Consider the following 12138-nt stretch of genomic DNA (forward strand, 5'->3'; position numbering starts at 1 on the left):
AAAGGATGACTCACGTTAGACCGGGCCGGAGCTTCCGGCGCATCGTTTTCTATGAAAAGCATCACGTGATCGCCTGTCATGTCATAGAAAAGTAAGCTCCGGAAGCTCTGGCCCGGACACGGCCCGGTCTAATGTGAGTCACCCTTTATTTGACCATATTTTTTGGTAAAAAATCGGTTTATATATTTATTTAAACTTTATTGCACAGTAAAAGATGTACATAAGGAGAACTTAATGCCAGAAGGCATTCTTTACCATGATAAGAACAACAGCTTTTATTCTAGAAACCATTTTCAGTAGATGTCGTTGATTGTAAATTTGCAGGCGACTCCTACTACATAAACGTAATTAAATAGATGATTTAAATTGAATGAAGACTATACCTACTATCGCCGGAAAACAATGAAATAGTTAGTATCAAATGCCTTTGAAATCATCTAGTCTGTCCTATCTAGAAGTAATTCAAACTATATTAGACATGTACGTTCTTGAAAACACAGATTTAGGGGAATCGCTTCTCTCTTCTCACTTGTCACAAACACAACAACAGGGGCGATTTATCCGGCACAACAATCAAAATGTACTGGCGGTTTTAATATTGTCGACAATTTATAAGGATAAGTCGTGAGAGTAAATATTAAATTTGTTAACGATACTCTGAGATTAAGTGGGAGGGTCTTATTGGCCTCGAGGGTGGAATCGAATATGTTTCTGGAACCAATTGGATTTGAGAATAATGGTTTGATTAGATTAGAATACTGTCACGGTATTATCGCGTTGTATATCTTTAGATAATGTACTTACGTGTAAGGTAGTTTGGATTGCACCTAGATTGAATGTAAAAACCGGACAAGTGCGAGTCGGACTCGCCCACCGAGGGTTTCGTACTTTTTAGTATTTGTTGTTATAGCGGCAACAGAAATACATTCTCTGTGAAAATTCCAACTGTCTAGCTATCACGGTTCATGAGATACAGCCTGGCGATAGACAGACGGACAGACGGACAGTGGAGTCTTAGTAATAGGGTCCTGTTTTTACTCTTTGGGTACGGAACCCTAAAAAGAGTCAATTATCCTTGTCGTAAAACGGGTTCATCGCCACATCGCCAGTTAAGTTCCTACTACTTAAGGTGATACAGTCAACCGCAGAAGTAACTAAGAGGGCGAGATATTCAAAACGATGGACACAACTTTGTTGTTAGACAGAGCGTGTGCAGTTCATTTTGAACACCTCATTCGCTTAGCTACTTCCTGCTGACTGTACAGTCGTCATCAAATATATCGAAGCGGTTAAGATGTTCACAAATATCTGAACAAAGTCTCTATTATAAACTGAAATAGGTAGATGTCATATACAAAGTTAGTGGCGGAACACAGATTCGAACCGACGTCATCAACTAACGCGGCTGACACCCTGGACCTCTAGACTACCCCGTCACGTCGTTAAAAAAAAACAAATCTAAATATTTAATAAAATAATTTCATTTGTCTCTAAAGTTGCAGCCCGTTAAAGTGCACGTTCAGATATTTTTGAGCACCTTGGCCGCACGGTTAGATCTGATGGCAACCGTAATCTAGTATAAACGGTAATCCAGGGAGCCGTGACGTCCCGCTGTCTGCTATTGTAGGCTACAATGACGTCGGCTAATGAGGATGGATGGCGCAGGATATTGCGAGGCCATAATCCCATCAGCTCTTACTATGAGGGCGCTTGGGCCGAGGAAATAATATTGTCGTGAAGGGAAAATTACAGACATTAGATTGGTAGCAGGAAAATTACATAGGTAAGTATTATAGTACCTGCCTAAGTATTCTATGTCTGATAATCTAGTATAAACGGTAACTCAGGATGCCGTGACGTCCCGCTGTCTGCTATTGTAGGCTACAATGACGTCGGCTAATGAGGATGGATGGCGCAGGATATTGCGAGGCAATAATCCCATCAGCTCTTACTATGAGGGCGCTTGAGCCGAGGAAATAATATTGTCGTGAAGGGAAAATTACAGACATTAGATTGGTAGCAGGAAAATTACATAGGTAAGTATTATAGTACCTGCCTAAGTATTCTATGTCTGATAATCTAGTATAAACGGTAACACAGGATGCCGTGACGTCCCGCTGTCTGCTATTGTAGGCTACAATGACGTCGGCTAATGAGGATGGATGGCGCAGGATATTGCGAGGCAATAATCCCATCAGCTCTTACTATGAGGGCGCTTGGTCGGGAAATATTGTCGTGCGAAGGGAAAACAGACGGTTACATAGGGTCAATGTCAAATCCCATACATTTTGTCAGGAATATAACGGTTAGACGTTACTGAAATATCGGACTTGTACAATTTAGAATGGAAATGCCCATAGGGGGCTATTCATAAATTACGTCATTTCAAATGGGGGGGGGGGGGGGGTCTGGACATCGGATGATGGTAGCATGACGTAGAAGGAAACGGGGTCATTCGAAGCATGATTTTTGGATGATTTTAGGGGTGGGGGGTCAAAACTCGTCAAAAATAGATGACGTAATTTATGAACAGCCCCTAGGTAACAATGTAAGTACCTGCCTATGATACTTTGTTGGTAAGAGATATGATTTTTTATTTCATTTGTTTGACTTTATTTATCATTCAAATATGTACCTATGTAATATTGTCGCTTAGTAATATGTACAGGCTATGCTTAGTTTGGGACTAGGTTGGTCTGTGTAGCACTCTACACAGTACTCAGACTAGTCTACGACTACTACTACTATTACTCAGTCCCAAAATACCTATGTATTGTATTACATAATTTACTTTATCCTCATACTTTGCCGGTATACCTTGGCGCTTGCCTGAAAAATATTGATCTAGCAAAAAGTATTTTATTCAGAAGTAAAATCGTGTTGAATAGGGGAAGTAGCTTGGTAGGGGTTGGTAGCCTGACAGCGGGCTCCTGGGGCGTGATAAAGCGACCGTCGATACTGAACCGGCATCATTAAGTCTTCAGGTTCAGGTAGGTAACTCTTGTTCCGACTGATTTATATACAAGGTACACCATCAGAATTTACAGATCGTAAATTAAGTTTACTAAGTATACTCTGGCAAGCGTTTGTCGTCAGCAGAAAAAGGCGGTAAGTTTGAAAAATGTAGGCGCAAAGGTTAATCAGAGAACATTTGATTTGCTTTTTCTGTTGTCAGAATTGGTTTTCCAGACTATTATATATGGGTATCCATTGGTTTCCTAGGTCTCCATTACCATCGTAGATAGGTACGTAGATACTCTTGAATTATAAAATTGGGGAAGAAATTAAAATTAGCCTTTTTATGCATATGAATGTACCACTAATTGGCTAATTGCCTCTTTTCCCTGGTCTGTTCATTAAGTAAATCTCCCTGCTGGGTATAACCTAATAATAAGTTCTTCTGACGCCTCCGGGAAACTCGACTTAGTTTTGACCACTTAGTGGTCACCACTACTTTGGCCTGAAATCTGGATTACTTAACTTCAGCGTACTTACCAAGTATAAAAAGCTTTAAAAAGTTTTGGCTTTTGGAGATACTTATTTCTACCAAATACAATTCTTATTTCTTATTTTAAAACCCTGTCATTCTACATTTTATAGAGTCAAATACCGATCATACAAACCTGTATAGACATCATTAACAAATTAGACAAAGACATAGAAATGTTTTATTCAACATCACATGAAATGGCAGAGTTAACAGATAGTGTAACTCATTTATTACAGATAAACCTTAAGACTTAAAAACTAAGACATTCACATCTGATGGGAGAAATATTCATGAGAGTTAAATAGGATCATAATTAAATAGGAGCATAATGTTGCAGTGTATTTACTGCAACGCTGGTTTTCAGGCAGACCCTTGATATATGTATTATCCCTTACGTTATAACATGGTAATTATTACAATGTATACACGACTATTTCCTGTTTCTTGGTGTGTTGTCTGCAGCAGCGACGAGATTGCCTTATAACATCGATCTTACGTAAACAATGCACATAAATTCTCCAACAATGGAAATAAAGCTGCCTCGTAAGACTTCCTCGTAAGTATGCCTGGTACATACACGCACACATAAATCTTCACATATTGTCTATCTATATTCAAAATCTCTTATTTGTTCCTAAAATACAATTCAAAAAGAACTTTATGACTGTGTCTATAAGGTTCAACTTTAAAAATTGCGCACGAGGAGTTGCGAGTTTCTGAAAATAATAAGTCAATATTGCCTGCTGCCGTAAGAGAAACAGCCAACCCTTGGACGCCTCGTTATTGAGCTCTCACTCCCGTGTCTTCTATCCTGCTCGATCTAATGACGAGCAATGGAGCCTTCAGCGCTCGCCGTCTCTGTCTAGTTTCAATTTACTCGAGACGGATTTTCAGGCCTTCATAAGATCGCTTAGAGAAGTATATGCAAAGGAAGACGATGTTTTGAAACAATTTAAAGCATTCGGTTAGAAAAGTGGCTACTTAACATTAACAAAGCCCTGTATAATATGGATATTAAACAGACACTAGTTATTACTGTGTTAAGAGTACCTTCTTATAAGGTTTTCTCAGTTGGGTTGGGAATGACTATTAGCTTACTAGGAAAAAATTCTTAGTACCTAGTATACATACCTGGTAACCTATTTAAACATTATTTTTCATTACCTATGTAAATTGTTTCTAGCGTCATATGTATCATAAGCCTCGGAAAATCTCGTACAGATGTAGTGCATAGTTGTTTTCCTTCATATTTTCTCGGAAACTTTCGTATTTTTCATGCTACTTCAGTCTTCTTCAGTACTTTTTGTACCGAGACTGACTGAAATAGCAAGACAATGCACGTTCGTATGTTTCCGTGAAAATAGGTACGAAGAAAAAAATATGTAGGTACTATATCTGTATCGACAAAACGGTTTACACTGACATATGTACTGCTGCTCGACATAGGCTTCAGATCAGCCATCTTGCGTCAGATCGGTAAATTTTTCGATCCGAACTAGAAAGGTGAACAATTCTACCCAAACTACGAGCTGCAATTGTTACATCTCTTCTTGTCGTCAAGAGTATTTTGACATAGTTGAAATTCTTATCTTATTACACCTTTTAATAATCGAAGCTTTCAAGATCCATGTCCTGCAGTCTGACTTCGTTGTCGATTGTTATCCAAATATCCGAAAACCTTCAGCAAGGGGTCTCATGTGACTATCCCGCATATACTACGTCCCCTGATACCTTAGGTAATAGCGACGACAGCCTTTTGTTCTTGTTAGATGGTGAGTGCGCAGGCCGTCTCGCTCGCACGCAATGGCGGCGTTTCCGACGTGCGTCTACTGCTTCAGTGAAGCGTTCGCTGAAAATATTCCTTACATTTGGGATTTGTCGAAGAAACGGTATTCTGTTTGTGGTATTCATAACATTATCTAAATCATTACTAATCTTATTCTTCTTTATTATTCTTAAATTAATGTGAAAGAGAGCACTGAAAAAGGTTTTTATATAGTTAGCTCTTCAAGTAAGATAGATCATTAGCAAAAATGAGGTAAGGTAGCGGTACGTAGGTACAACAGAACCTAAAGGTTTTGATTTTCCGCCCTAATTTCCACACCTAATCCTAGGATAACGCGAACAAATCTTACGTCGATTACAGACGGGTTCCGTGTTCCGTCACAAAATTGCTTGTTTGTCCAGATGTATTGTAGTATAAAGCTATAAACCGCAGCCCGACGTTGTCACGCCCTGTATTAGCGGTCGCCTTCTACGTGCGACTATAGCTCTCAGCTGTCTTTAATAAGCTACGTTATTCACGAGAGCATTTCATTGAAGAGCCAAGTCGAAGGCGGGGAAGCCATCACTCAGGAGTGGGTGTGAGCAGCGGTTGCGCACATCAAAGGCACAATGTGCGCGACGAATGACAAATTGTTCTTCTGATGCACCCTTATGCAATTCAATGAATGGAAGGACGGTTAACGCTCGCTCATTCCTATGATACTATATTTTTTATTAACAAGAGTTATCAACTATCCTATCAGAGTTTAAACCTACTTGGCAGTGAAATTTGAGAGTGATTTCTAGAAACTGCTTTGGACATAGAAGCATGGCGGCCAAGCATGCAAAATATCCTTGTGTACTCTTAGCTAAATAGAACATGATGTGGTAACGAGAGTTGTTACATGCGTAGAGACATTTCTCATAAATTAGTTGGCTCACGGGTACCTAATCCAAGAATGTAATTCGAATCGGTTCAGTTTGATGGAAGATGGAATGGAATGAACATTGAACAGTTTGACGGGGTTAGAAACTGCTAATTTGAAGGCGAATTGCCCATTATTGGAACCTGTGAGATAATATGAAATTGAACTTTTTTTAACTGAAAAGGCAGTTCATAGAAGCTTACCGGTCTGTTACGTCCTATTCGATTGCTGTGCCATACCATAACTGTGTTAGGTAATATATTATTTGCTCATTTGTCCTCGTTGCTTACGCTTAGTTTATTAAAATTAAAATACGACGCGCCGCGATACTTAGTTGAAAAACTTGTTTATTACTTATAAAACTATCTACTTTTATGCTAATCATTAATAGGGACTGAAGAATTAGATTACAATTCTATCTAGTCACGTTCAGTTCAAGTACTCGGTTATCATTTTTGAGTATTTTCATTATCTTTAAGCACTTAAAATTTCCTATTAATTTGTTTTGTTTATTAACATGTTCACAATAGGTACACATAGATTCTTGCCTAGGTACCTATAGTTTGTTTTTTTAGCATTAGAAAAAAGGTAAATAATCTTGATGTGTCTTTTAATTGAAAAACACGTTTTAAAAATAAGTCACGGCAAATATGTAACAATTATGAATAATATACGATCATTTATATTATTCTGCTTTCATAAGTAATAGTTACTGATTTTTAAAAAGCGTTTTTCAGTTAAAAGACATGTCAAGACCTTCTTTCTAATACTAAAAAAACGAACTATAGTATTTTTAACTAATCACGTAGTTACAATATGTAGTTGACTAGGTATACAGTCGCCATCAGTTATATCGGAGCGGCCAAAGTACCTACTCTCAAAAATATCTGAACATGCACTTTGATGCCTTGAGAATAGAGGCTTTGTTCAGATATTTGTGAACATCTTAGCTTTTGGCCGCCTTGATATATCCAATGGCGACTATACTGGTTAGGAAGGTACATAAATAAAGCTAACTGGGTGCCTACGTCACCAGGGCTTGTACCTAATGCACCTACCTAGGTATTACGCAAGGTTATGTTATGTAAATAACTAAGACAAACATTTTATAAATCGCTTCACAGGCCTATTCGGATTTCGTGATAATCACAAGATCTTGAGACGATTTAGAGATCAACTAGATCTACATTAGATATCGACTAGATGTGACTTGGATATCTAAGTCATAACTTGTCGAAATCGTCCAAGAGGACCTCCAGAATCGCGGAAACGTCAAATTTGACATATCTATCTTACAAATATCTTTAAATTATCCGTATCGTAACTTGTTGAAGTCTAGTAGAAATCTAATTCATTTTCCGAATCGAGCCGTTAATCAATCAAAGACATTCAAAGATAACATTCTATCATATTAAAATAAATTTTAGGATATCCGATTCTTTCCTAATAGGTAATATTAGGTATCCATATTTTTTATTGATTTGATGCCTATTAAATATTTTACCGATTACAAACGCATGTCTGATTAGGAACAAATTTGCGATAAAGATAATAATAATTGTTTCTAATGCCCATTGTTGGGCGTCAGTCCCACAGCCAATGTTGGTAAATGCGATATTTGTCCCCACTGGGCCAACAAATGTTATCGTTGTTTAACGAACGGTAGCAAAATACACAAAGGCCCATTGTTGGGCGTCACTGCCACAGCCAATGTTGGTAAATGCGATATTTGTCATCACTGGGCCATCGGATGATATCGTTGATTAGCCAACGTTACCAAAATACATAAAGGCCCATTGTTGGGCATCAATGCTACAGCCAATGTTGGTAAATGCGATATTTGTCGTCATTAGGCCATCGGATGATATCGTTGATTAGCCAACGTTACCAAAATAAACAAAGGCCCATTGTTGGGCATCAGTGCCACAGCCAATGTTGGTAAAAGCGATATTTGTCATCATTGGACCATCGGATGATATCGTTGATTAGCCAACGTTACCAAAATACACAAAGGCCCATTGTTGGGCATCAATGCTGCAGCCAATGTTTCCCGGTAAACTCAATGTCACTTTTCGCTGATTTTATATCGGGCGGAACTGAGTTGTAGATTTTTGCCCCAATGACACTGAGTGAGTTCCTGAGTTTGGCTAGTCTCTTTACGGGGGCAACCAGCATTGGCTGTCTGCGGTTATTCCCAGCGCGGCTACAATTAGTTTTATACCTAGCGAGGTTTGACCTGACGTACTGACACGCTGCTAATATGTAGACCGATGGTAGCGTTAACACTTTGTTGTGTGTAAATAGTTCCTTAGCTGGGTGGTCGTAAGGTTTCTTAGATATTATCCCCAGCGCCCGCTTTTGTACTTTGAATACACTGTCCCGACTCGCAGCCAGGCCCCAAAGGTCAACACCGCGGATTGCAATCGAGTGGAAGTATCCATAATAGGCCTTTCTTAGGTTATCTGCCGATAGGGTGGGCGCGAGCCTAGACAAGGCAAAACATGCCGACGAAAGCGAATTGCACAACTGATCAATGTGCGGGGACCATGTAAGTCCCGAGTCGATTAAGTATCCCAGCTACAGCTACAGCCAATGTTGGTAAATGCGATATTTGTCGTCATTGGGCCATCGGATGATATCCTTGATTAGCCAACGTTACCTAAATAAACAAAGGCCCGTTGTTGGGCATCAGTGCCACAGCCAATGTTGGTAAATGCGATATTTGACATCATTGGGCCATCGGATGATATCGTTGATTAGCCAACGTTACCAAAATACACAAAGGCCCATTGTTGGGCATCCGTGCCACAGCCAATGTTGGTAAATGCGGTATTTGTCACCATTGGGCCAACGAATGTTATTGTTGTTTAGCGAACGGTAGCAAAATACACAAAGGCCCATTATTGGGCATCACTGCCACTGCCAGTGTTGGTAAATGCGATATACGTCATCATTGGGCCAACGAATATTATCGTTGTTTAGCCAACGGTACCAAAATACGCAAAGGCCCATTGTTGGGCATCTGTGCCACAGCGAATGTTGGTAAATGCGATGGTGGGCCAATACAAATTTTAATGTTGGCTACGGAACGAACCTCATCCCAACGTTTTCCCTACCGTTGGCACCGTGGGCCCCAACGAAAATGCTACTAGGGTTGATGCCTATTAAATATTTTACCGATTACAAACGCATGTCTGATTAGGAACAAATTTGCGATAAAGATAGTAATAATTGTATCTAATTCAAGATGCGTCATTTTCTAATGCGCGCATGATAAAGTAGACACGAGTATAAAGAATAAAGGATGACTTACGTTAGACCGGGCCGTGTCCGGGCCGGAGCTTTCGGAGCTTCGTTTTCTATAGAAAGCATCACGTCATCTCTATCATAGAAAAGTAAGTCCGGACACGGCCCGGTCAGCCCGGTCTAACGTGAGTCATCCTTAATGTGACTCCTAAGCATTAATAAAAACATGTTAAAAGATTTTGGTAAAAACAATGTTGTGGTTTCATACATGCTTTATTTTTTTACGGTATAAAATTATTTATTTACAAACAAGATACATATACAGTGTATATACAGTGTATATACAGTGGTATTACTTAAAGAAAATACCTAGCTTAAATTTAAAATAGGCACTTGAGGCATTGCAATGCTTTACATTGTATTTTTTACGACCATCATCATCAAAAGCATACAAACTCTACGGACTGCGTTGTTTATTACATTATTAGGGTACAGCCTGCTTAGTGCCTATGACTACCTTCCAATCAAACCAGTGACCCGATCAATCAGCTGACAAAAGATGCTATAAATAAATGCACTGGTTTACAGGGAGACAAAAGTGAAATTAAAAAAATTTAAATTAAATAATAATCTGTAAAAACAACATCATTGTGCAAAACTGATATGATTAATGTTACCGAGGCCTCATACTTTTTTCAGAATATTGCTGAGACACGCGCAACATGCATCCAGATAGAGCGTGAATTCCAACGCATCGCTGGACTCAAATGTCGCGCCGCTATGTCTATGCCGCTATGTTCTCTAGAGAAGCCATTTTTTTATTAACAAGAACATAAGAGAAGGCACTGCAAACTGCAATATTTAACCTGTATCATCATCTTTAATATTATGAAGATACTTTACCATAGGTACTGCCACATACGAACAACGAACGCAAGGAGTTTTATTTACTTAGGGACTGAATACTTATTTACCTTCATTGTAAACCTAAAGAATTTTCGTAGATTTTTCTGCTTACTTTCTCAGATTTCTAGTACCTACACGTTTAATTCATTAGATGGATTGTAGATTCCTTGGTTTCTTGACCACAATGAGTCTGGTTATTACCTTTGATAAACCTAGGGTGCCTAATACTTATACGATGGGCTTGTAGGGCTCATGCTTGAGACATATTCTTTGCTATATAATATATATTCTACAGAATATGTTCTACAACCTAATTTGTAGCAAATAAATAATTAGAAACTATATCTTAGTTTAAACTACATACATACACATAGCAGAGACAATATTATCTACAAACATATGTCTTTTCGCAAGGGATTTTACCGTCACACTCTATTGTGTAAGTATACATATATACAGATAACAGCAGAGACTTTGTTTGATAGCCAATTGTTAATCCGGTACTTACAATGAATTAATATAATTTTACACACGAAATGACCTCCAAAAAGACAAATATATCGTTAAACATAAATACTGAAAGGGATTAAGACTGTAAGAACGTAATCAAGGCGTTACAACATTCAAAATTCACTTTCGTATCACGATGACTTCAAGAAGTACAATTTGTCGTTATACTACTTACTAAAAGCACGGTCATTGCAATAATTTATTAGCGTACTTGTACAGCGAAGCGGAGTGTGGTCCATTCAAGATGATCCCTCATTGTCCCTTTGTCCGTCTGTCACTGGCGGCCCAAACATGTATTCTCTCTTGTCGTTAGAAAAAATCAATGTTTACCTTTATACTCGAGCGCATATTTTTATACAAAGTGTGTGGTTTCATAATGAGACGCGTTTACAGAATAACGCCTGTCCACAAAGGCTGGAATTAAAGGTGGTGTGATAAATGGAACGCGGTCTAATGGGTGCTGGGTGGGCAGAAGAAAGTACTGGCTACATTTGGTAAGTAATAATGACAATTTGTATACATACGTCTTTGAGGAAAGTTAAGGGTACTTCGTTCTTAGTGTTGAATTCTTTCTTAGTATACTTACCTACTAAGATTTGTTAACAAGAAAGAAGAACAAGTTTAGGGCAAAGTGACAAGCGTGACGAAACTAGCATAATATACCTACCTATTAGATGAATTTTCACAACATACCGCATCCACCCATATTACCGCTCTGTTCGCTCTATTTACCTTCATTTAATTCAACACAATTTGATATCGTTGCCAACTCTTGTTATTGAGATTGCGAATTTTTGTCCGCCATTAAAATGTTACTACGTAATACCCGTTAGCACTGAAGATTAAAAATAATTTATTTGACCGTCAAAAAACGAGAACAGTGTTTATTATCTCAGGAAGAAATGTTGGCACGGTACGCCGGCACCGAATACAGGAACGGGTAACTTATTGAAGTTGCTGTCATTGAAACAATCAATCTGAATATTTTTGTCAAGGTGCCAATATACTCGTTATCGCTCGTACCTCGAACATAACTTACACTACTGCTAGATATCTTCATATTCCACCTACATAGATGTAGAAAAGAGAAGTAGTAAGCTAAGCGTTGATACAGAAAGTCCTTTTTGACGTCTAGACACAATAGAAGTACCTACCAGAGTTGGGCAAAATTTAACTGGAATAAGAATAAGAATAAAAACAGAAATTTTATTCTTATTCAAATCGATTTGAATTAGAATAATTCTTGCACTAGTTATTTTAGAATAAAATGAAGGTGAATAATTCATGTGACTTTTA

The sequence above is a fragment of the Cydia splendana genome, chromosome 14 (genome assembly GCF_910591565.1).
Source record: "Cydia splendana chromosome 14, ilCydSple1.2, whole genome shotgun sequence".
Taxonomy (NCBI): domain Eukaryota; kingdom Metazoa; phylum Arthropoda; class Insecta; order Lepidoptera; family Tortricidae; genus Cydia; species Cydia splendana.